We start from the raw sequence: 22,146 nt of genomic DNA on the forward strand, positions 1-22,146 counted from the left end.
AGCGGGTGAGAGAAAGAAAGACACGTTTGATAGAGTTGTGAAGAATGTTTGAATGGCTATTGGGTGTTGGGCATTGTCTTGCAGTGACCTCAATTCGGTACAGTAGAGACCCTTGAAAGCACTGTCTGAAGTCACAATACCACTATTCTCCTCCATTTACTAAAAGGGATTAGTTAAAAGGGTGACGTTCCGTGCAGAGAGTTCCAAGTATTCCATGAAACAAAAGGCTCTGAAATGTTTTTGAAGTTATTTTTAATTGAGTTGAACTAATTTAATAAAGGTCCTACGGAGGAAAAAAAAAATAAAGGAATGTGATTGTTTTATGATTCCTCACAGATGGAACGGACATTTATAGCATACTTTTCCTTTAGTGTTCCAGAGAACAGTAGCTCCATTTACAGCTACTGTTAGCAATTTAAAACTGCTCCAAAATGAAGTCTTTCAAGAAGTTGACAGCTTATAAATAAATCTGTCTGATAAAATTGAACATAAACTGCATCTGTGGTTAGTTTGCCAAAATTAATTCTACATTTAATTAGAGATAGCAGTCAAACATATTTAATAAAAAACAGTCTTGGAGAGTAAATCAAATGAAGTCAGATTTTAGCAGACGTTTTGCATTTTTTTGCAAGGAGTGATGAAATGACCTCACCTCTCTGATTCCCAGTTATATGGCAGCGTGAGCTCTGTAGCGTTATGGGGAAGCCAATGAGTTCACACTGCTTGGAAAGGTTCCTTGCTCAGCTTAGGGTAAAGAGAGAAAACGATCATTTTGTGATTTTGCTTGGTTCCATCATTAGATTTTACTTTGATGCCATATGTATTAACTAACAAGTTAATAAGCATATTACTGCTAATGATTACAGAGACCCAGCTAAGGTAATCCTAATTTATATACATACCGGTAAATAGAATTGTTCTTAATTTTTTTTTTCCTGGCTTCCTTGCCAAGCTTGATTTGTTTGTTTTGTTTTAATTTAACCATCACAATAAAACATATTAAAATCATACACTAGCAACAATGCCATTTCTTCCCGTACAGAGACTTGGAAAAATCACCTTTGCTTATCAAATATTTGTGCTCCCTCCGCATGGTTTAAGCAATGTGGCATAGCTGTGGGATCCTGGGGAAGATGCAAAAGCACACAGATCAATCAGAATGCAGCAAACAATATTTTGGGACAAAAGTGACTTACAGTTCAAAGGGCAAAGAAGCAGATCTTCAAACATTGGAAGTTTCAACACAGTCCATAGTCCTGGGTGGAGTATACAGACAATAGACACTAGTATTAGCAATGACAGCTTCTTTCCTCTTGGTATAAAAATCATATATACTTTCCCAATGCATGCAAAAATTAAAGTCAATTAAACCAACTTTTATTTTGATCTTTTAAAGTAGTGGGATGTTACTTTCTATTAATGAGGAAGAATGTAAGAAATGAGGTGGGAGATTATGTTGCTGTGCTTATTAGTTAATATCAAATTGGGATTGGACATTATACATTTATTTCCTGATCTCTTCTATATTCTTAGCCTTACAAACATAGAGATGGTTAATCTTTACTGAATATTTTCCCCAAATATCTATGTGTTTTGGTACAGGCAGTTATTATATGCAAAGGCATTTTTCCACTTCTTCAAGTTTTCCTTAGATATTTTGTCCTTTCAGAAGAATATTTTTATTTTATGTACATGAATTTGCTCCCAACTAACTTTATCAACATTTTGCTATTTTTTTAGAATAACAGGAAGTAAACTAGTATACTCTCATTCCTGAATTTGAACAATGTATTATTATTTTGAGGTTTGCTCTGTAAGCCTTCCATTGCTTGTACTCTGAATAAATGAAGTGATGGAAATGTGGACAACACACAAATTCTATCTGGCAGCCCCTTTTAGTTCTGCTTTGGAATAATTATGCTGTTTTAAAACCCAGAGGTGGACTTAAATACTAATGCATTATAGTGATTTAATCACGTATCAAAAGACAAACAAGCTGTAGACTATAACCAGAAAAAAAGATTAAATAGCAGATATCTCAAAAAGAGGAATTGACCAACTCAATCATGCTATAAAATCTCAGTTATCATTAAGATATACCAAAGGACTGACTTACCTCCTTATTTTATATATTGGACCTGGAGAAATTATCATTTTAATCAATGGTTTCAAATTATTTATATGTTTTAATGCCATTGCAGGATTAGGATGTTATTAATGCAACTTTGTGGATAAATACTAAATAACTTTCCTCTCATTTTAATAAAAATACACATAAAACAAACTTCTTCCTTAATTTGGGAAATATAAAAATATATAATAGTTATCATTTTTAGATCCTTGAGAAAAAACATTTTCCTCATTATTTTATTAATATATTTGTTGTAATTTAGAGAATAAATAGCTTTAGAAATCTGGGTTAACCATTACATGATTTCTTATGGTCTTCTTAGGAGTTGATTTTATCTCGGGCAAATCACTTATTCTCACTGGGTCAAGATTTCTTTATCTTTAAAGTGAAAATATTTACTAAATAAGTTCTAAAGCAGCTTCTTGGTTTCTAATTCCATGATTAGTGTATTCCTTTCCTTTCTACTTTTTCCCTCATTTCAGACAAATGTTACGTCTTTTCATCATTTTGGCAGATCATCATTCGTGACATTGAGCAGAGCAAAACTCATGGGGAAGAGAGATACAGTTTGCAACTAGACACAGTTGTAGTTTTTGCTGTATCATCAGATGTAAAAGATTAATGACAGAGAAGTATGTCAGTTGATGCAGAGGCACCAAGTCATAGTAACAGTATTTCTATTAAAATGGTTTTCTATACTGAATAAAACTTGTTATCCTTTTATTTCTAAGGACGTCTAGAGGTTTGATTAAGAAATGTCTTACAAGGTGCTCTGCAACGTTGTATATTCTGGAAATGATAAATAAAGTCTTAAAAAGCCATGTGGGTCCTTCAAATCAATACATTGGATTGGATATAGGGTTAGGGCCTTACAGAGAGCACAAGAGAATTGCTGTCAAGCATCAATGCTTCCACCTTACTAGAGGTTCTTGCCATCTGTCATAGTATATCACGAATTTCTCCTGAGTAGACTCCTGACCTCCCGTATCATGTTACAGATCCATTTATCTCATTGATAATGACAAATCTCTTTTAAAAATGCAGATCTGACTATGTCATCTTCCTGATTGAAAACTTCTAAGGACTTCCAGTTGCCTACTGGATAAAGTCTAAACACCTAAGTCAGGTAAACAAGACCTTTATCTTCTTACCCAAACAGACATTCCATCTTCCTCTCTATGCAGTTGCTTACTCTTGTCAAGGATGTGCACCCTTCCAATCACAGCTTCCAAAGACTGGCTCTTCTTCAAAAGCCAAAAGAAACATCATCTCTTCTGTTAAGCTTTGCTTTTCTCAGGTGCCTCCCTAATATGTGATGCATTCTCTATTCCTCTCCCTCTGCCTCCCACCCTCTCTGTTTCCTCCTTCCCTCCCCCCTTCCCTTCTCTCCTACCACCCCATCCCTCCCCACCTTCCATATCTACTGTGCTTCTTAGTCACCTTTTTTTAACCTGTTTTAAAAAAATCCACCACTAAGCAAGGTGTATATAAGAATAAATAAATGAAAGTTGACTCTGTAAGATGGTAAAATGCAACTGACACATGATAGATTTATTTTGTTGTCATGTGTTTTATGGAGGTCTCATTTCACCTATGTACATACTATAATATCAATTTTATGCCTTTTTCCAATTTTGATAATATGCCTATGCATTGTGTTTCAGAAAAAAATGATAGTTGTAGTTCTCTATAACTTCTGATATTATTTAAATATTTTCAAGTTATTTTTATAGTTTTTCAAAGCTTATGTATTTAATATAACATTCATAATTGCTATGGATATGTTAAGATTTTAAATTGCCATTTTGAAGCCAAAATTGAGATTTTGGTCTCCCTTCCTTCTCTCTCTCTCTCGCTCTCTCTCTCTCTCTCTCTCTCTCTATATATATATATATATACACCTTTCAAAGAGAAGTACCACCTTATATAAATTAGTAATTTCTTTTAATTGCCTTGAATGTTTCAGGCTTATGTGGATTTTTGAAGTTGTATGCAGCTTTGATGTTTTATTAATTATTTTCAAGGTGGCTTTCTTTCCAGAGCAAAGCATACATATTGATTTTGTGTATGATGAAGACCGAAATTTCTATCTTGGCACTGATACCTCTTGCAATCAGATCTAGAAAGGGTCTGATCATTTTTAAGCAACTCTCCAACAGTTAACTGTTGGCTGCCAAAGTTCAATTTAGATAAGTGAAGGGGAAGAGTTTAGAAATTTCACACATTAAATGTGTGATGGGAAAAACCCAATATAATGTATTAAAGATGCAGCCTTTGGAAGGAAAACATGGAGTATCATAAGAATTGTGTGCCAGTCTCCAAAGGTTTTCAGTTAGGTTTGGTTCAGAAAAGCCCTTGAATGTGTTGGAAGCAGATCTTGGAAGGGGCTGTGTGGTGTGTCAGGGAAAGCACCAGAGTAAGTCTTGGTTACACATAGTCTGTAAAATCGACTGTGGTAGCATGACAAAAATTGGTCTGTGTAGTTTGCCACTGCCAATCTTCATGATTGATACAGACTGTTGGAGCCATATCTATCATATGGTGCTCCATATTGATTGTTAAAATCTGCAAAAATGAATTATTTGGAGTGTATTTTTCCATATCATTGGCTAATTTTTCCTGTATCAAAGAGTTTAAAAGCATTTGACCTTTGCTCTGAATTCGTACTTGTTACCATGACTAGAAGGAAATGATACCAGCATTTCTTCATTTATTATCCACAAGTAATGATACTATAATCTAATTCTTAATGAAGATGGTAAAAGCTGTGCATTTGAAAAGTCATTGTATGAAGGTTCTCAGCAAATCAGTTCTATTTTTAGGGATGGCTTAGCTATCTTATTTTTAACATTGCCATCAAGACTTCACGAGAATTAGGAGTCACATGCCCAATAAACTCTTTTAGAAGAGCTTTCTGTCTTACCAACCATTACCAAAAACAGCAAGAAGTAGCTTTGTTTTTCATTTCTTTTTTTTTATTTTAAATTATTGGGATTCGTTCTATTTATCTATAGAATTCAAATGCAACCAACACTAATATGAAAATACTTCAGACTTTTGTGAATTGAAAAGATTCTGCATGCTTGCAAGAGACAGTGACATAGGAGACTTTCCTTTAAATCACCTATAATGTTAGGATCATTATAAAGTAAGCAGCCAGAATGCTGGATTGTATGGCTGGAAAGAACCCACATAAGAATGAAAACAGATGGTATTATCATTCTATCCCAAGCACTGTGTGGATTTTTTTGGTTAGAGTCTGATTAGGGTTTCTGAAATTATTAAGTGGATAGATAATAGAGAATAAGAAAATGAGAGCGCAGAGGGCTTGCCAAGTCTTTAATGCTCACTTAAACACAACTGCCTGCAGGTTCAACAAACCCATGCCTGGGTTTTGTGGGTTTAAAAGGTCCTTCTCCAGAAAAGTTGTTTTGGGTGATGGTCACCATTTTAATTAAAGGAATATCAAACTATATGTTTAGAAAGATAATAATAAGCCACCCAAACCCAGATGCTAGATGCCACACATGTTGGACAAGGCCTATAAAAAAAAGGCAAAAAAAAAAAAAAAAGCCCCCAAACTCCTAAATACTCCCACATTCTAGAAGCAGGATTTAAATGAAACCAATGGGGGGAAAGGACCATTTCCGTTTTTCCAATTCCAGCAAACTTTCTCCACACTTTTCTTATTCCCTTAATCCACATCTAATTATCGGCTATCTATCTTCCTCTCCACTTGCTGACTTCATTTCTTTTGATTTGCTAATATATATATATATATATATATATATATATATATATATATATATATGTAAATCTGATATATATGTAGGAGGAAGCAGCAGCTTGCCTTTATGTACAGGCATTTGTGCATTCTGAGTGTTTCCTTTGTACCACATTGTACATTAGTGTAATTTTACTTTGGCCTCCTAGGCTCCTTTGAAAAATATTCATGAATAAAACAGTTTAGCAAAAGTCAAACAAACAAACAAATAAAACTCCAGCCATGCGAGTCTGTGATTTCTTTCAGTTTGAATCCAGCTGAGGAACATTCAAACTTTGGGTTTGCTTATTTCAGCCTTTTTTCTTTTTTCGTTTTTAGTTGTGGTTTCAACCATACCTTTGAAAGTATAATTATCTTAATTAAAATAATAAAAAAGTTTCTCAAATTCAGGTGGGCTGCTTTGGATTATGGCTCTATCTCCTATGTATCTGTCTGCAGTTTAAAGTGACCACTTTTCAAATTAGATCTTTTTTTTTTTTTTTTTTTTTTTCCATTCCTCTGTAGCACAGTTCACTCAGACCATAGCCCTCTGATGAGAAAGGGTGGGATTTTTTAACTGGGACTCTTGTCTATTGAAAGAAAAGTTCAACAAATATATCTTTTATTTTCCATTTAAGTCTTACATGGTAGGAGAAGGAAAACCTGTGGTCCCTGTTTCTAAATGCTAATGACTGTTAATGAAGTAAATGATCTATCAACACAAAGGTCGCACATTTGCATTTGGAAAATTAAAAAAAGCAAAACAATTTAAAGAGCAGACACCAAATTCTTCATATTATGCAGTAGTCTTAGTTAAGATTTCTAAGTTGGGCATCAAACTTTTGAGAGAGGTGTGATAAATGCTTCAGATAAATGTTTAAAGCAAATTCAAAAGTGTGGTTTGAACGGTTTTGGGATTTTCTTTTACACATACAAGTTTTGTTCATGTGAAAAAATTGGACTCCTCAAATTGAATATTGAGGGTTTGGGTTTTTTTGTTTTTGTTTTTGTTGTTTGTTTAAGTTTTTATCTATTTATTCATGAGTGACACAGAGAGAGAGAGAGACAGAGGTAGAGACACAGGCAGAGGGAGAAGCAGGCTCCATGCAGGGAGCCCGATGCGGGATTCGATTGCGGGACTCCAGGAACAGGCCTTAAGCCAAAGGCAGGCGCCTAACCGCTGAGCCACCCAGGCGTCCCTGTTTGTTTGTTTGTTATAGAAATAAACACTGAGCCTGAAACCAGGCTTGTGTGGGAGTAAGGTAAATTCAGGCTAAATGACTGATGTACTGTTTGGGTATAAACATTAGATTGCATATTGCAACTGTCACTACTTTTGTCATTAATCAAATAGGTACTAAAATGTACAGCAATGCTTAACCGTATTTAATGTAGTTTTTATAATCACTGCTAGTAGCTATCCAGGTGCAGGTGGTAGCTTTTTTTTTTTTTTTTTTTCTGATTTAAGATTGTGAGATCATTTACTGTCTTTCTATAGAATTGGCATCGAGTATACAGGATTGATTTGATCTGTTAAATTTGGTATCATTTGCAATCTAGTGGCAATGCAGGATTTAAAAATCGTGGACATCGCTGAAATCTTAGAAGAGGTAGAAATAAATTTATTTGATTCCTGTGTGTGGCCTAGTGTTAGTCAAAAACATCTATATCCGCATTTGGAAATATCAGTGAATTTGGAAGCAAAAAGTGAATTTGAAAAAAAAAAGAGGAATTACTGTGGTTGCATTGAACTTACTCTATAATTTATCTACATAGAACTTTGTTTCCCATTCAATTAGGTTTGTTTAAAATGTTCTATTAAAATTAATGACACAAAAATGTGCATCAAGTAAAGTCTCATAAAAATATCTGTAAAATCTCATGATTTTATGTTTGACCAAATGTTTTCATCATTACTCTGAGCTTGACTTGAACCATTTAAGTGTTTTCAAATTTTTCATCTTTCTAATTAAAACAAGCATCCACTTTATCTAATCTGCTATAATGATAAAAATATCAATATAAGGTAATGAGTTCTACTGTTTGTTAAGAACTTCAAGTTCTGTGGGGAAATTCTCTTGGAACAAATAGGTAGATGGTATAGCCCAGCAAATTGCTTAATTTGGCTGCTATTTTTTTTTTTTTTTTTTATGATAGTCACACACACAGAGAGAGAGAGAGGCAGAGACACAGGCAGAGGGAGAAGCAGGCTCCATGCACCGGGAGCCCGATGTGGGATTCGATCCCGGGTCTCCAGGATCGCGCCCTGGGCCAAAGGCAGGCGCCAAACCGCTGTGCCACCCAGGGATCCCTGGCTGCTATTTTCAAGAGCTATGGATTTCCCTTATGATTTTGACCTTAGAATGTGACCATCCTCTTTTAGATCCTTTCATTCAACTTTGTAGTGCATCTTTAGACAGCAAAGTACTGTCAAGCTGGTCTTCCGGAGTATAGAAAAAAACTCTTGTAAGAATGAGTAAATATGTAGGAAGAACATATACATAAGAGAAAATATGATCACAGAGGAAAATCCAAGTCCAGCTTTGTCTGTCCCTCAATTAGAAAGAACTCCACCAAATTAACTTATCCTACTGTTTTCCTGGTCTAAAAGGCTGCCACTTGGAAGTTGGTAATTTCTTTTTCTTTTTCCATCCATACTTCCCTTTAGTCTAAACTCTTCTCTCCTGTGTTCGAACAATTTTTCAATACTTGTTCTTCCATTACTACTGCTGTTTATATACCAATATACTATATAAATAGCTCCTAGACAATAGGACTGCAGTAGAGATTGGTGACAGCATAAAAATATAAGACATAGTCTCTAGCCTCCAAGTGCTGTACTCTAAATAGGAAGAGAAACTAGGTCCATAATACAGTTAAACAAAAACAGACTATTCAAATAGATTGCTAGAGTGGAGGAGGGTGGGGAATGGGCAAAATGGGTGAAGAGTGTGAGGTACAGACTTCCAGTAGTGGAAAGAATAAGTCATATGGATGAAAGATACAGCATAGGGAATTACAGTTAATGGTATTGTTAATAGCATTGTATGGTGACAGATGGTAACCACACTTGTGGTGAATATATAGAATTGTATAGAATGTGTATCATTATCAAATCACTCTATGTTGTACACCTGAAATTAATGTAATATTGTGTCAACTATGTTTTAAAAAAAGATAATAGCAAAGATATATATAGCACTTACTCTGTGTGAGGCACAGTATTAAGTGTTTTATGTATGTTAACTTACTTTATACTGAACAAGTTTATGCTACTGGATGAGGAAACAAAGTTACAAAAAAGTTGTGTTGTTTTCCTATTGTTGAGCAGCAGATCCAAGCTTGGAGCCAGGTTATCTGGCTCTCCAAGTTCAGGCTCTCACCCTCTGTTTTGCTCTGCCTAGGGATTTTTTTCAAAGTTGTTTGTTTTTTTTTTTTTTTGAAGAATTCTATACAAATTCTCAGTATAGAATATGGCAGTATAAAGTACTAGAGTATCCCAGATTGGATTCTTATTGCTCCATCCAACACTGCTACAAGTACTTCCTTGCCCACGGACCCATTGTCTGAGACCCTGGATTCTAGACGCTGCATTCTATAAATATTGATGGAATAAACTCTATTTGAATAATCTATACATTGAACATTGATAGAAACAAAGATAAACATATTTTGACTGAATTATTCGTTATTCAGAATCAGATATTCAGTAGAGTTTAATTTTCAATCAACTAATTTTATTTTAAGTATCACAGATTTAAGACTTAAGGTTGCTTTTAATTTTCCATGCTAAGGTCATTTTAATAGGCTCATTCTTTAAAAGATATGGCAAAAGGGACTGATTAGTTTTAAAAAATGCAATTTATAAATTATCCAAAAAAGATAACTTTTTAGGCCGCTACAGTTTTATCAGAAATTTATCAAGAAATCATCTGATAGAAGTTTCACTTTTTTCCTATGCTTGTTTATTCTTTTGTATATTACCTATAAAATAGCCAAGAGCTGAGAACAAGAGTAGGGAAGCAATAGATAAGTAAAAATTGTCTATTCTTTCTACCTGGTTTTGTACAATTGCTTAAATTCATTGTATATTAGTTTTTATTTATTTTCCTTTTAGATGATATCAGAAGTGTGTAATTGGAGTACTTGTTAGGTAAAAAGTCTAAATTTGAATTGCTGTTGAAAAATTCTGGTTTCTAATACAAATGTTCATTTGAAAATGATAGATGGTCCTCCAGGGACCCTGAAGTGTTTTCATGGATTCTCATGCCTGGTTGGCAGTTTTATTGAAAATGGCTGTAAATCAGAAAGAGAGCTGAAAATACATTTCATGTCATCTTTAAACCAAGTGTAAGTTATTGTCCCAGAAAATGAAGATGCCGTTTAAAAAAAAAAAAAAAGTAGCATCATAGGATATTGAAATGGAAAGAAAAAACATGTTCCCAGAAAAATATCACCAACAGTTACTGATTAATTACAGTTTAAATGGGAGTGGTATTGAAGATATGGATTAAAATCAAGATTGTACATGGAGGCAAAAATTTAAATTTGCAGAACCTGGTGTTTTTAAAATTTTTATTTATTTTTAATTTTTGGGTGGTTGTTGCTCTTTTACAAGATGTTTATTGACTAGCAAATTGAAGTTGAGCTCATATGCTATAGGAACCAGGTGAACTCACATTCTCCAAGTGCATCTGTTGTTTGCTTCTTCCAGAATAAATATTACAATTCTTGATGAACAACAGCTGGAAGGCTTGCATGTGGTTGCATTCCTCATGGGTTCACAGGATGAAATCACTTGTGCGCCAGTGACAATTTTAAATGGAGAACAGAAATATATTCCATCATAAGACGTCAGAAAACAAGTAGTTTTGTAAAAATTTATTTTCCATTTTTAATCTTCTTGGGGCTAAGCATTTTAGGATAGTGAATGAGTTTGAAGATGTATTCTCTGTGACTTATCTTATTTCTTTATTTTTAAGAAATTAATGTGTACTAAGTACCAAAGTCCAGTTGCGATACATTCAAAATTGAAGCAACTGGGTTATTATTCTGCTAAGTAATATTTTTAAATGTATCTTTTAAGGCATGAGCCACTTCATTAATGGTTAACTTATTTTACTCTTTTGGGTGAGGAGTAAGTTTTCTCTGTCAGTGCCTCATGGAGAAATTGGTAAAATGGCGTTCATGGACAGAATCCTGGACTGGAAGTGAGTGGCTATGGCCATACTGCCTCTAACAAGGAGATCTGTGGCCATAAGCAAAGACTATCATCTCCTTGTATGCATTTCCTCTTGTATAAAATGAGGGATTTGCATTGGATGATTTCTCTTCTTAAATCTGTGAGCCTATGATAACTTCTACATCAGCTTTAAATTCCTTGATATTTGCTGCCAATGCTGATCTCATCCCTTCTTGACTTTCACTGTAGATATTATCTGTTCCATAAATTGTGCTGGTTGATTATATTTAATGATATACTTTATCGTGCAATATTTTATAATGCTATTTGATGTGTGTGTGTGTGTGTGTGTGTGTGTGTTTTCAGGAACACATATTTAATAATATTCACAGTCTCATAAGATTAATACTTCTCTTGACAATGAAATATCTTAGCATCTCAAGGAAAGTAACCTTGTTCTATATTGCTTCGAATTTCTAGTTCTCCTTGTAACACATTACAGAATAATTGTCACAGCTATTTGAAGTGTTGATAAACTTGACAAATTCAATTGTAAACTTACTTAGAACCCATGCAGTATGGTTGATTTAGAACCATAGAAGGAGAACAAATACTGGAATGGGGCTCAGGAAACCTGATTTTCAGCCCAAGTCGACATCATCTGACTATATGCTGTTGAACAGATCATTTTGTACCAGTTTATTCGTCTCCAAAATGAGGGAAAGAGATCAAGTAATGTCCAAGATTCTCTAACCTTCAATTTCTATAATTGTTTTTTTCCTGTAAATGCCATCACAAAGTGCATTTTCAAAACAGCCTACTTTTCTTCAAACATTTTTATTCTTTTTACCCAGTGATTCAACACATATTTATTGAGCACTTATTATGAACCAACAATGATGAGTCAGTAAGTACAACATTTGAATCCACTTATTACTTAAAAGTGGGCAAATATTTTCATCTTTTTGCTACATGTGCAAAATGGAGATAGCAACATCTGCCCTACAGGGTTTCTATGAGATTTAAAATGAGGCAGTGTGGGCAGCCTGGGTGGCCCAGTGGTTTAAGCACCCAGGGTGTGATCCTGGAGTCCCTGGATCGAGTCCCACTTTGGGCTCCCTGCATGGAGCCTGCTTCTCCCTCTGCCTGTGTCTCTGCCCCCCTCCTCTGTGTCTATCATGAATAAATAAATAAAATCTTTAATAAATAAATAAATAAATAAAATGAGGCAGTGTGATCAAGCCTTCAGCTCAGTACCTACTAGACAGGAAGTGGTTAGTATTGTTATTAACACTCTTATTATGTGATGCATTTAATTTTTATTTTTTTTTAAGATTTTTATTTATTTACTCATGAGAGACACAGAGAGAGGCAGAGACATAGGCAGAGGGAGAAGTAGGCTGCCTGTGGGGAGCCCAATAAAGGGTTCCATCCCAGGACCCCAGGATCACCACCTGAGCCAAAGGCAGATGCTCAACCACTGAGTCACCCAGGTGCCCCATATTATGCATTTAATTTTTAAATAATTAATTGGGGATTGTATTTAATGGTCTATATAGCTTAAATATAGCCTAACTTATTATTTGAGTGTAATAAATTCAGATTTTCAGATGCAATTTTACATTGAATAAGTTATCCTTTCTCTTGGAAACTTGGGACAGAAACACTTGTCTCTTCTTGTACTCAGGATTAAAAAAAGGTTCAAAGTAAGATAATATATAGAAAACCTAAAAAAAAAAAAAAAAAGAAAGAAAGAAAACCTGCAGCCTCATGTTTGCCCTCTAAGACTTAAACTTATTTGTTTCAGGCAAAACTAACCTACAGTGACTAGGCAAAAGTAACCTAGTTTTGTTCTAGGGAAAAATCCATCTACGGAGGTCAACTCTGGTGCAGAATTATCTGTAAAAGGGCATGAATAAATTATTTGGGGTGACAGAAATACACTCTATCTAAATCTGAGTCTGATTACATATCTGGATACATTGGTCAATAAATTCTTTGAGTTGTAGAATTAAGATTTTTCATTTTAGTGAATAAATTTTGTCTAAAAAATGTCTTTCTTCCCTAAACATAAATACTATATTATATTTTATAACCAGAAGAAATATCAATTAATAATAATAATCATAACTTTCTAATGCCATAGCTAAAATATTACTCCAATACAATATTTTTTTCAACAGTACATAAAAATGAAAAAGGGCACCATGATCCCATGAACCACCTGATGTCTGAAGGCAGTTGGAGGAACACTCAGTGGTTCTACATATTTCACCACCCAATTGTTTCAATTTGGCACTCCATATTTTAGGATATTTATTGCCTGTTTCATTCTTGAATCTACTCTTTTCCCTGCTGCGTGCAAAACCATACATTATGGAGTATTATTTTTACGAGGGCCTGGTCAAAAGGAACCTGATCAGTCCTATCGCCACTTTCTTCATGTATTTTTCTGAGATAAAGAATAGCTTATGATTTACTCCAATCAAGCTTGGGTCTGTAGGAAGGAGTGGAAGCGGCGGGGGAGGGAGTGGAAGGGACAGCATAAATATATACATACAGTGTGTGAAAATAAATAAAGGCATCTTTTGTTACGGCTCCTTGCAAGAGAAGTTTCTACTTGCACTGCTGAAGATAGTATGAGATTAGTGGAGTTGTAGCAAAGTCAGGACAAAGACGGGCTGTGTGAGAGGATCAGTGTGTTTGCTCAGTGGAGCTTTCTCTCCAGTTGTTGACAGATTTAACTGGTGTAATCTTAGGCCTGGCTAGCTCCTCCCCATGATTGTCAAGAGGCAATCCTTGCAGTAGTAAATGGCCATGTGGAGTATACCATAAATTCCCTATTTGTGTAGTAGCTGTAGTTTAGGGTGGGGATTTAATATTGAATGGACTCCAGATTGTCTAAATTGCAATCACAGTGTTTATTTAAATAGCCTATGGGGACCATTAAAGCATTTTAACTTTTGCTCCTATGTTTCTCATGTTATGAAATCTTGAAGCACATTGGGGAGAAAAGAAAAATCCAGCCTTGTAAAAGCATTAGGATGCTAAAAGTTCTCCCTGCTGCCAAAATGCTTCAGGAGTTTTAGTTCTCTGAACTAACATGTGATATGATGGATGGGATCCTGCTGTGGTCCCCAACTAGAGGATTTTCCCTGTGTAGATACTCTAATCTGTCCCAGCATAATCACTGCTATCTCAGCTCAGGAGATTCTTTCCGATACTGGATCTCCACTTGCTGGAAGTCTGTTCTGCTCACAATCATTTTAATAATGTTATAGCTTTAAAACTACATAAAACTCTGTTTTAAAAAGTGCTATGAAATTATTAAACTTTTAACTTTACATACAAGAAAAAGAGCTGTTTCTTCTACTCTACTGACAGAGCCAGGGTGATGGTGAAACTTGACTGTGGTGTGTAAGGACATGAACTTGAGGTATAGAATGAACAACTACATCTATTTCTATAGCAGATCTCCTGAGTAGAAAGTGTAACTTCAGTCTTCATACTCTGATTTAAAACAATCAGATTAAAAACACTTCATAAGTAAATTTTTAGTTGGTTCTCTTCTCCAGGAAGAGTTGCCTCAATTTTTTTTTAAGAGCCTAAGTCTGGAGTAGCTTTTGAGTCTGCTAACTATTTTCTGATTATAGGAGCAGCCTAGGGCCCAAGATCTTTCTTTCTCAATTGCTGAGCTGAATGTTCAGCTTTTTTTCCTTTTCTTCCTTCCCTTTCTTTTTTCCTTCCCTCCTTTCTTTTCTTTCTTTCTTCCCTCCTTCCCTCCCTCCTTCCTTTCTCTCTTTCTTTCTTTCTTTCTCTCTTTCTTTCTTTCTTTCTTTCTTTCTTTCTTTCTTTCTCTCTCTCTCTCTTTCTTTCTTTCTTTCTTTCTTTCTTTTTCTTTCCTTCCTTCCTTCCTTCCTTCCTTCCTTCTTTCTTTCTTTCTTTCTTTCTTTCTTTCTTTCTTTCTTTCTTTCTTTCTTTCTTTCTTTCTTTCTTTTTTCTTTCCTTTCTTTCCTTTCTTTCCTTTTTCTTTCCTTCAACTCCTCTAAACTTCTAGGACTGTCCTAACTGCTTTGGGCTGTATTAAAGTGTGTTCCTGTTCCTGAGGCTCCAATTCTGAGTGGGAGGACGAGGTGTCCCTCATTAGACTATTTTAGGGCATTCCCAGGGCTCTTTCAGCCAGCCTTCTTGCATCTTTTTGCCCTGTCTTTATAGTTATGGTAACAATACCTGTCCTTCTCAGAAATAAACTAGGGGCAAATGTGCTAATGTATATAAAAAGGTTTGGCCTTTCTTGAAATAACAACACTGTAAGAGCTGTTTTTTTGAGAGCATGAGAAAAATCACCACAAGCAGATCTTAAAAACTTATTTGTTTCCTCTGCAGCTGAGCAGTGGCCATTTAACTGATTCAGACCATATACCACTGAAGGTTCTTTCCCTTCACACATGTTCTGAAATATCTTTTTATTTATTATCATGATACATACTATAGGGTTAATTACTTTGCAATGCATCATGATGTAGGAGTATACTTTTATTCTGCTTTACTACTTTATCCTGTTTTTATTTTGTATTAGAATAAAAGGTTTTAGATTTCTTTTGACTCAATGTTCCAAATTCTTGGAATAATATCCTAAGCGTTTCCCACTATTCTGTTGCATACTTGCCTCTCATCTCTAATTCTTTTTCTAGGATATACAGTTGATTAAAATCCACAAGTTTAACAGAAGCCTTATTATTTATTTATTTATTTATTTATTTATTTATTTATTTATTTTCAGAAGCCCCATTTAATTTGATAGTTTCCCAATCGCTATAAAAATTTTTTTCATGAGTTGATCTAGTGCTTATTCATTTTTGCTTTTAGTTTCACTTTCTTGTTTTTCAAATACCTGCTCTCCTCCACGCTTCTCTCTTTCTCTCTTCCTGATCATGGAACTATTGTCAACTATCCAAAGAAAATGTAGAGAGGAAGATGAAGAATATGTATAATCCATAAAACTGATTGTCAAACTCAGAATAACAAGGAGCTGACCATATGTCTTCTACTATTTAATAGGGAGTGACAAAATGTATAAGGCTAATTAGAGGAATCTCTGCTTCTTTTAAGAATTATGGTAGATAGTAATATCTATCTTCCTTTTATGTGTTAGACTTCTAGCTTCTAGGAATAGTCTTTTTTAGGAGTATCACCCTCCAAAAAAAGATATTTTAACCTAATATACTATTAACGGGCACTGAGGTGTGGGTTTACAAGGGAATCTGTATGGCAATTATTTTATTTTTCTGGGGCAAACCCTTGGTACTAATGCTGTTCATGGTTGTTTTGACTATATTACATTTTGCTGAGCCCAGGATTGCTTTTGGAAGGTTTAGAAGTATCCAGGGAGGCGCCTACCACTTTGATTATTCATACCCAGCTCTTTATTTTTATTTGAGACATAAAATAAAAACACACCCTGGCTTCTGCTCAGCCTCAACTGGCGTTCATTTTAAAAACAAACCCCAAACTGACCAAATGGCAGCAATACAAGTTTTTCTGTGAGTGAATCATCTTTCATGTCAATCAGAGTTCATTTATGGAAGCATTAAATTCTGGTTCTGGCCCAGCCACCTTTAGATGAATTAAAATGGGTTGGGATTTGGTAGGCTTGGAACAGAGGACCAAAAGGAAAACCAGGGTGATGTTATGACTCAGAAAGTGACTCTTTTCCTTCTGAATCAGAATTGAACCACTGGTAGAATTAGTTCTCTTAGGAAGATGGCAACTTTTAGGTGAAAGGTTAAATGGAATCTCTGACCATCTGTGTTTGTCTCGTTGTTGGTTCAACACCATGCCAGTTTGGATAATTACTTACTCTTCACCTTTTTCCCCATTGCTTACTTGCAAATAGGAGTAATATTTTCCTTCTGTGTCTCCTGAAAGATTTTTAAGAGTGACTGTGAACTTTTAACCACTGATACATTTTATACCAGAGGTGGCTTTATTTTGGTAATGCGTTAACTAATTTCCGCAAAAAGTACCACATTTTTTCTTCTCTGCTCTCCTGATAAACATTGGGAGATGTCTCTCTAGATTTTTACCCCCTGGAATTTGCTGCTTATTCTATTTATGTACAAACATCAATTCTAGTTTCACAGTTTTTTGTTTGTTCTTAGTATTTCTATTTATATGCTTCTAAAAAGGTTTTTTCCAAGGATTTATTCTTTAAGCAAACACTTATTGAAGATCTATTTTACCTTTTTTCACTCTGCCTTTATTAGAAGCTCTTTTAGAGTATTTTCATTTCCATTATTGATAGATGTCTATTTCATGCTTCTGAAAGTTCAGGATTTTATTTTATTAAATCTTACAAATATCTGGGTCAGGTTTTGTGTTTTGGTATTGACACTTGTTAGTTCAACATCAAGAGCAAATTTTAAGCCTTTAGTGCATTTATCTCCCCCAATATCAACTAATAATCAGGAAAAAGAATTATATTTTCTTTGTCAAATTTATATGGCTTATTCATTGAAGATTTACAACCATTTTAATCACAGGAGCTTTTACTCATTCTGTATTTATTCATTTAATGCACAATTACTGAATCATACTATTTATCATTAGACTGTGAGTTCCTTGAGGCACTAAAATATTTTTTTGAATGAAAGAATAAAGAATATATGAATTGGTAAGCATGGTTCCGTCTCAAGAATAAAGCTCATTGCTGTGAAGTTGCTTATGTCCTAATCTTACTTGGAATTAATACAGCATTCAACTAGTTTTGTAATTGTAGATGCTGAGCCTTTCTTTATTTCTTTTGCAGAGCAGAGCCAGATAAGGTCAAGATTTAATGTTTTGTAGAAGCCAAGAGCCTGGGTATGATGTGAGGAGATGGGAAGCTTGACAGTGGTCATTGTGGGGTATTGGCAATTAAAATCATGGACTTTAGCATTGAACCTACTTAATGACTATTCGTTTTGGAGATATCTAAGCCCCAAACTCAACCTTGTATACTTACATATTCTCGAAGCATACCCATGTACCCCTAAGGGTGATCAGAACTGAATAGCATCACTTTGGAAACTGACTTCTATTCTTGATTAGCAAGGACATCCCTGCCAAGTGACATTCAGATGATTCTCTTCCCATCTGCTTAACACCATTCCTGATGCCTACAACTAGTAGTTTTCCTTCCCTCATCTTTAAGGGCATAGAGTGATTAGATAAGACCTGGAGTCCTCGGGACAGCAGCTAGTTAAGATCAGGCTCTTGAACTTAATATCTCTGGCAGCCTATGGTTCTTTTAAGATTTCTGGACCAAATTCCAATTTGGGGGTATGGGAGGGTTACCCACACACAACACCAAACAATTTTCAGACACCTACAGGGTGTCCAGGAATTCAAATCAATCATGACGCTCCTAGGGGATAGTATCAGATTCCATAAGTTAAAGGGTCAGCTTTACAAGACTGCCCCCACCCCTGACTTCAGATGACAGTCGTAAGACCCAGACTGTTATCCCTGCTTTTGACCATTAGGCCTCAGATTGGAGGTGTCAATGACCTCCTCCTTAGCTTATATTAATTTAGTAGAGTGGCTCACAGAATTCAGGGAAATATTTACTTAACATTTACCAGTTTATTGAAAAATATGATAAAGGATACAAACCAACAGCCACATGAAGGAGTACATAGGACAAGGTCTTCAGGAAAGGACTTTTTGTTTTCCTGGAGCTTGGGATTCTGGCATGGTGGCTTGGTAGCACATGGAGTTCTGATTCCGTAAGTATAGAAGCTCTGAAGAAAAAAAAAAAAAAGAAGAAGAAGAAGAAGAGACCAAAAAACTATCCTCCTTTTATTGAAGCTTCATTACATAGTCATGATTAACTATGTCACTGGCCATTGGCGATTGATTCGACCCCTCTCTGCTCCCTGGAGGTCAAGGGGTAAGGCTAAAAGTTTCACTCTAATCACATGTTTGGTCCTTAGCAACCAGCCCCTACCTTAGGTTAGGTCCAAAAGTCATCTCATTAACATAACAAAAGACAACCTTTATCACTCTCATCACTTAGGAAATTCCAAGAGTTTCAAGGGCTCTGTGCCAGAAATGGGGATGAAGACCAATTTTGTATTATAAATCACAATATCACAATAGTCATTCTTTTCATAACTGCAGGAGAACCTGACTATTACATACCCTCAGATCCCAAAACTATTTTACCCTTGTGCCCCTCAATGCAGAGTAAAGTGTCATTCTTCCTCAGGGAAGCTTTTATGTGCTATGCAACTGGGTTTAATTTTGGAATAAAAGCATCAGGAAATTGAGGATAATTGCTTTCCAGTTTATGTTTTTAACCTCAGTTAAAAAATTAGTATCTTGAGGGATATATGTGAAATCTCTTTAGCTGATAGCCTATATTTTGTGCCCTGTGTTCCTCCTTTCTTCTGATAAAGAGAACCTGGGCCATAAACTCTGTTGTATAAACCCATCCTTATGTACTACTGGGCAGATTTTAAGCCAACAACTCTTCTGAGATATGCATTTCACTTGTACATATTTATTGTTCTGTTGGGTAAATATTTATTGAGCATCTACTATGTGCCAGGCCCTTTTTAGTGCCAGGATATAGCAGGAAACAGAGTGAGGTTTCAGCACCATATAGAGGACAATCCCATAGACAGACAACAACCAAGTTAAGTGTTGTTGTTATTGTTGTTTTAAAACACATTGAAATGTATTCTGGACACAACTTTATTTTTAAATTATATTGTCTTACATTCCTATAGTACTATACATTTTTAAATAATTTATCCTTTTTAATATTATATTTCATGTATTTGAAAGCAGTTTATAAACTGTAAAAAGCTGGGTGTATAGAATATATGAGTTGAGAGCATATACCTTTTCTGAGTGAATGGATCTTGTGCCATAGATACTGAATGTTCAAAAGGAAATTTAAAACCTACTATAACAGTGTTCATAAGAGTTATCTTGGGTGCTTGATACATTACATTACAGTCTCCTTGGATGAGTTTTGGGGGCTTGCATTTTTAACAAGCAAACTAGCCAAATCTAATGCTGGTTATGGGAGGAACACACTTTGAAGAATACCAAATGTATTAGAGACTTTATCAGAAGGGACCTTGGAAGTCCATTCTGAGAAGTAAACACACATATCTTATAGATGCCTCCAATTCAACAACTGACATTGATGGTTTGATTGATTTGTTTTTTTAAGCCACATACTATGTATAAGAACTGTAAGATGAATATATTATGGATCTTGAGCTTAAGTTTCTACAGTTTATTTATACTGTAGACCTGTCTGTTATTTTATATCTAGCTGTCATGCTGTATTGTGTGGCATTTTCCATTTATACACTACTTTGTAGACATTATTTAACTTAGTAATTTGTCTCATTGACCCCGTGTATATGAGGGGTTTTAAAATTATTATTACACATAATTGTTAATTTTAAAATTTGTAAGATGATTTTATTTATTTATTTATTTATTTATTTATTTGAGACTCAGAGAGCATGAGTGGAGGGGAGGGACAGAATGAGAGGGAGAAGCAGACCCCTATGGAACAGGAGCCCAATGCTAGGCTCGATCCCAGACAGAACTCCAGGATCATGACGCAAATGGAAGGCAGACACCCAACTAACTGAGCCACCCACGTGCCCACACATAGTTGTTATTACAGATGAAAACACGGGCTCAGAGAAAACTGTTATGTGGGCCAAATTCATAGGGCCAGTGTGTGGCAGAGCTAGATCATCCAATTCCAAATCCAGAGTTATTTCCATTTCATCACATTTATATGCCTTATTACTCTTAATTCAAAAGTTATAGGATTTTTTTTCACCTACCACAGGTATATTATAATATCAGAAATTCTTCAATCTGTGTAAAAGTTGTAATGTACCATGTTCCCAGCCATTGAAAAATGAAATCATTCAGCATCCTTAAGTAAAACCAGATGCCTCCATTGAGAATGGCAGGGATCTCTTGTAATAGGATTACTTGTACATTCCAGAAAGTTATGACAAATGACAAATGAACTAATACTAGGAAATAACATATAGACTTGCTGGGAAGGAGCCAATCTTTGACCACCTCCACTCTAAATACTTCTTGCATTAGAAACTCTTCTTAGTGGAGGTGGTGTCATTACTAGAGCTTATTATTTAATTTACCGTATCTGACTGTTCTGTTCATTCATTTGTTCATTCATTCGTTCACTCAATAAACATTTACTGAGTACTCCTGTATACCAGAACAGGGCAAGTCGCTAGTTATAAAATTATGAATAATACATGTTCCCTACCCAAATATGAAGCAAACTATATGTAATTACCACAGAGATGTGAATAAGGGTCTATTCTATGATTTCTCAACTCTGACAGTTACCAGTGGAAACATTGGTTGGAGAAGTGAGTGTGTGGGTGAATTCTTCAGAAAGGGTTGAAATTTGTTATAGCTACGCATCTGGCAGTACTTAAGAATTATGAATGATTTCATGTTTCCATGGGCACATGGTACATTATAACACATTATGTAATACACTGGTTGATAAAGCACTTTGTAATAGTATAGCATTGTGTCTTTCTTCCCTCATTCTCAAGTTCCTTTACACACATTAATTCTCACAATATTGTTCCTAGAAGTTATTGTTAGGTTGTTTTTATTATCAATAATAGCAGTGGTAAGAATAGTCTATCATTGAAGAAAATGAGACACAAAAAAACTTGCCCAGGGATACTCCACAAAAGATTGGCAGCATCCCATCTCATAATTGTCTGTTCAATTTCTAAGCCTTTGAAGGAATTGCTAGCCTGAATATTTTGTTCATTTTTTTTATAACTTAGTGTGATACTTCATATATGCACAGAATTTTCCATGGGTGGCCCACTGGCAAGCTCTAACTTTTCAGGGCCATGTCTTTAGAAAGCTGTCAGAAGGCCCCACCCTTCTACTGCCTACTACTTTTTCCTACAGAGAAACCATAGTTGAAGAGTTCTGGTCTATAATAATGGTATGAGTCTTTGTTGGCTTGAGTTTAAGACACTGTAATACATTCCT

The 22,146-nt window shown here is 35.1% G+C and overlaps 1 protein-coding gene across 23 annotated transcripts in view; it reads left to right on the top strand.

The window, feature by feature from the left end:
- The window catches only part of SOX5 (SRY-box transcription factor 5), a 996,739-nt gene that overhangs the window by 460,452 nt on the left and 514,141 nt on the right, over positions 1–22,146 (top strand). For 5 of the 23 annotated variants that reach the window (XM_072798659.1, XM_072798679.1, XM_072798682.1 and 2 more), the window contains one exon: positions 3,176–3,257. The exons of 17 other annotated variants lie outside the window; for them this stretch is intronic. The gene's annotated coding sequence lies outside the window, so the exon portion shown is untranslated. Of the gene's footprint in view, positions 1–3,175; positions 3,258–18,634; positions 19,007–22,146 lie in introns of those variants that run through there. One more of the 23 variants, XM_072798674.1, reaches the window with a different exon arrangement.

The sequence above is a fragment of the Canis lupus genome, chromosome 25 (genome assembly GCF_048164855.1).
Source record: "Canis lupus baileyi chromosome 25, mCanLup2.hap1, whole genome shotgun sequence".
Classification (NCBI taxonomy): domain Eukaryota; kingdom Metazoa; phylum Chordata; class Mammalia; order Carnivora; family Canidae; genus Canis; species Canis lupus.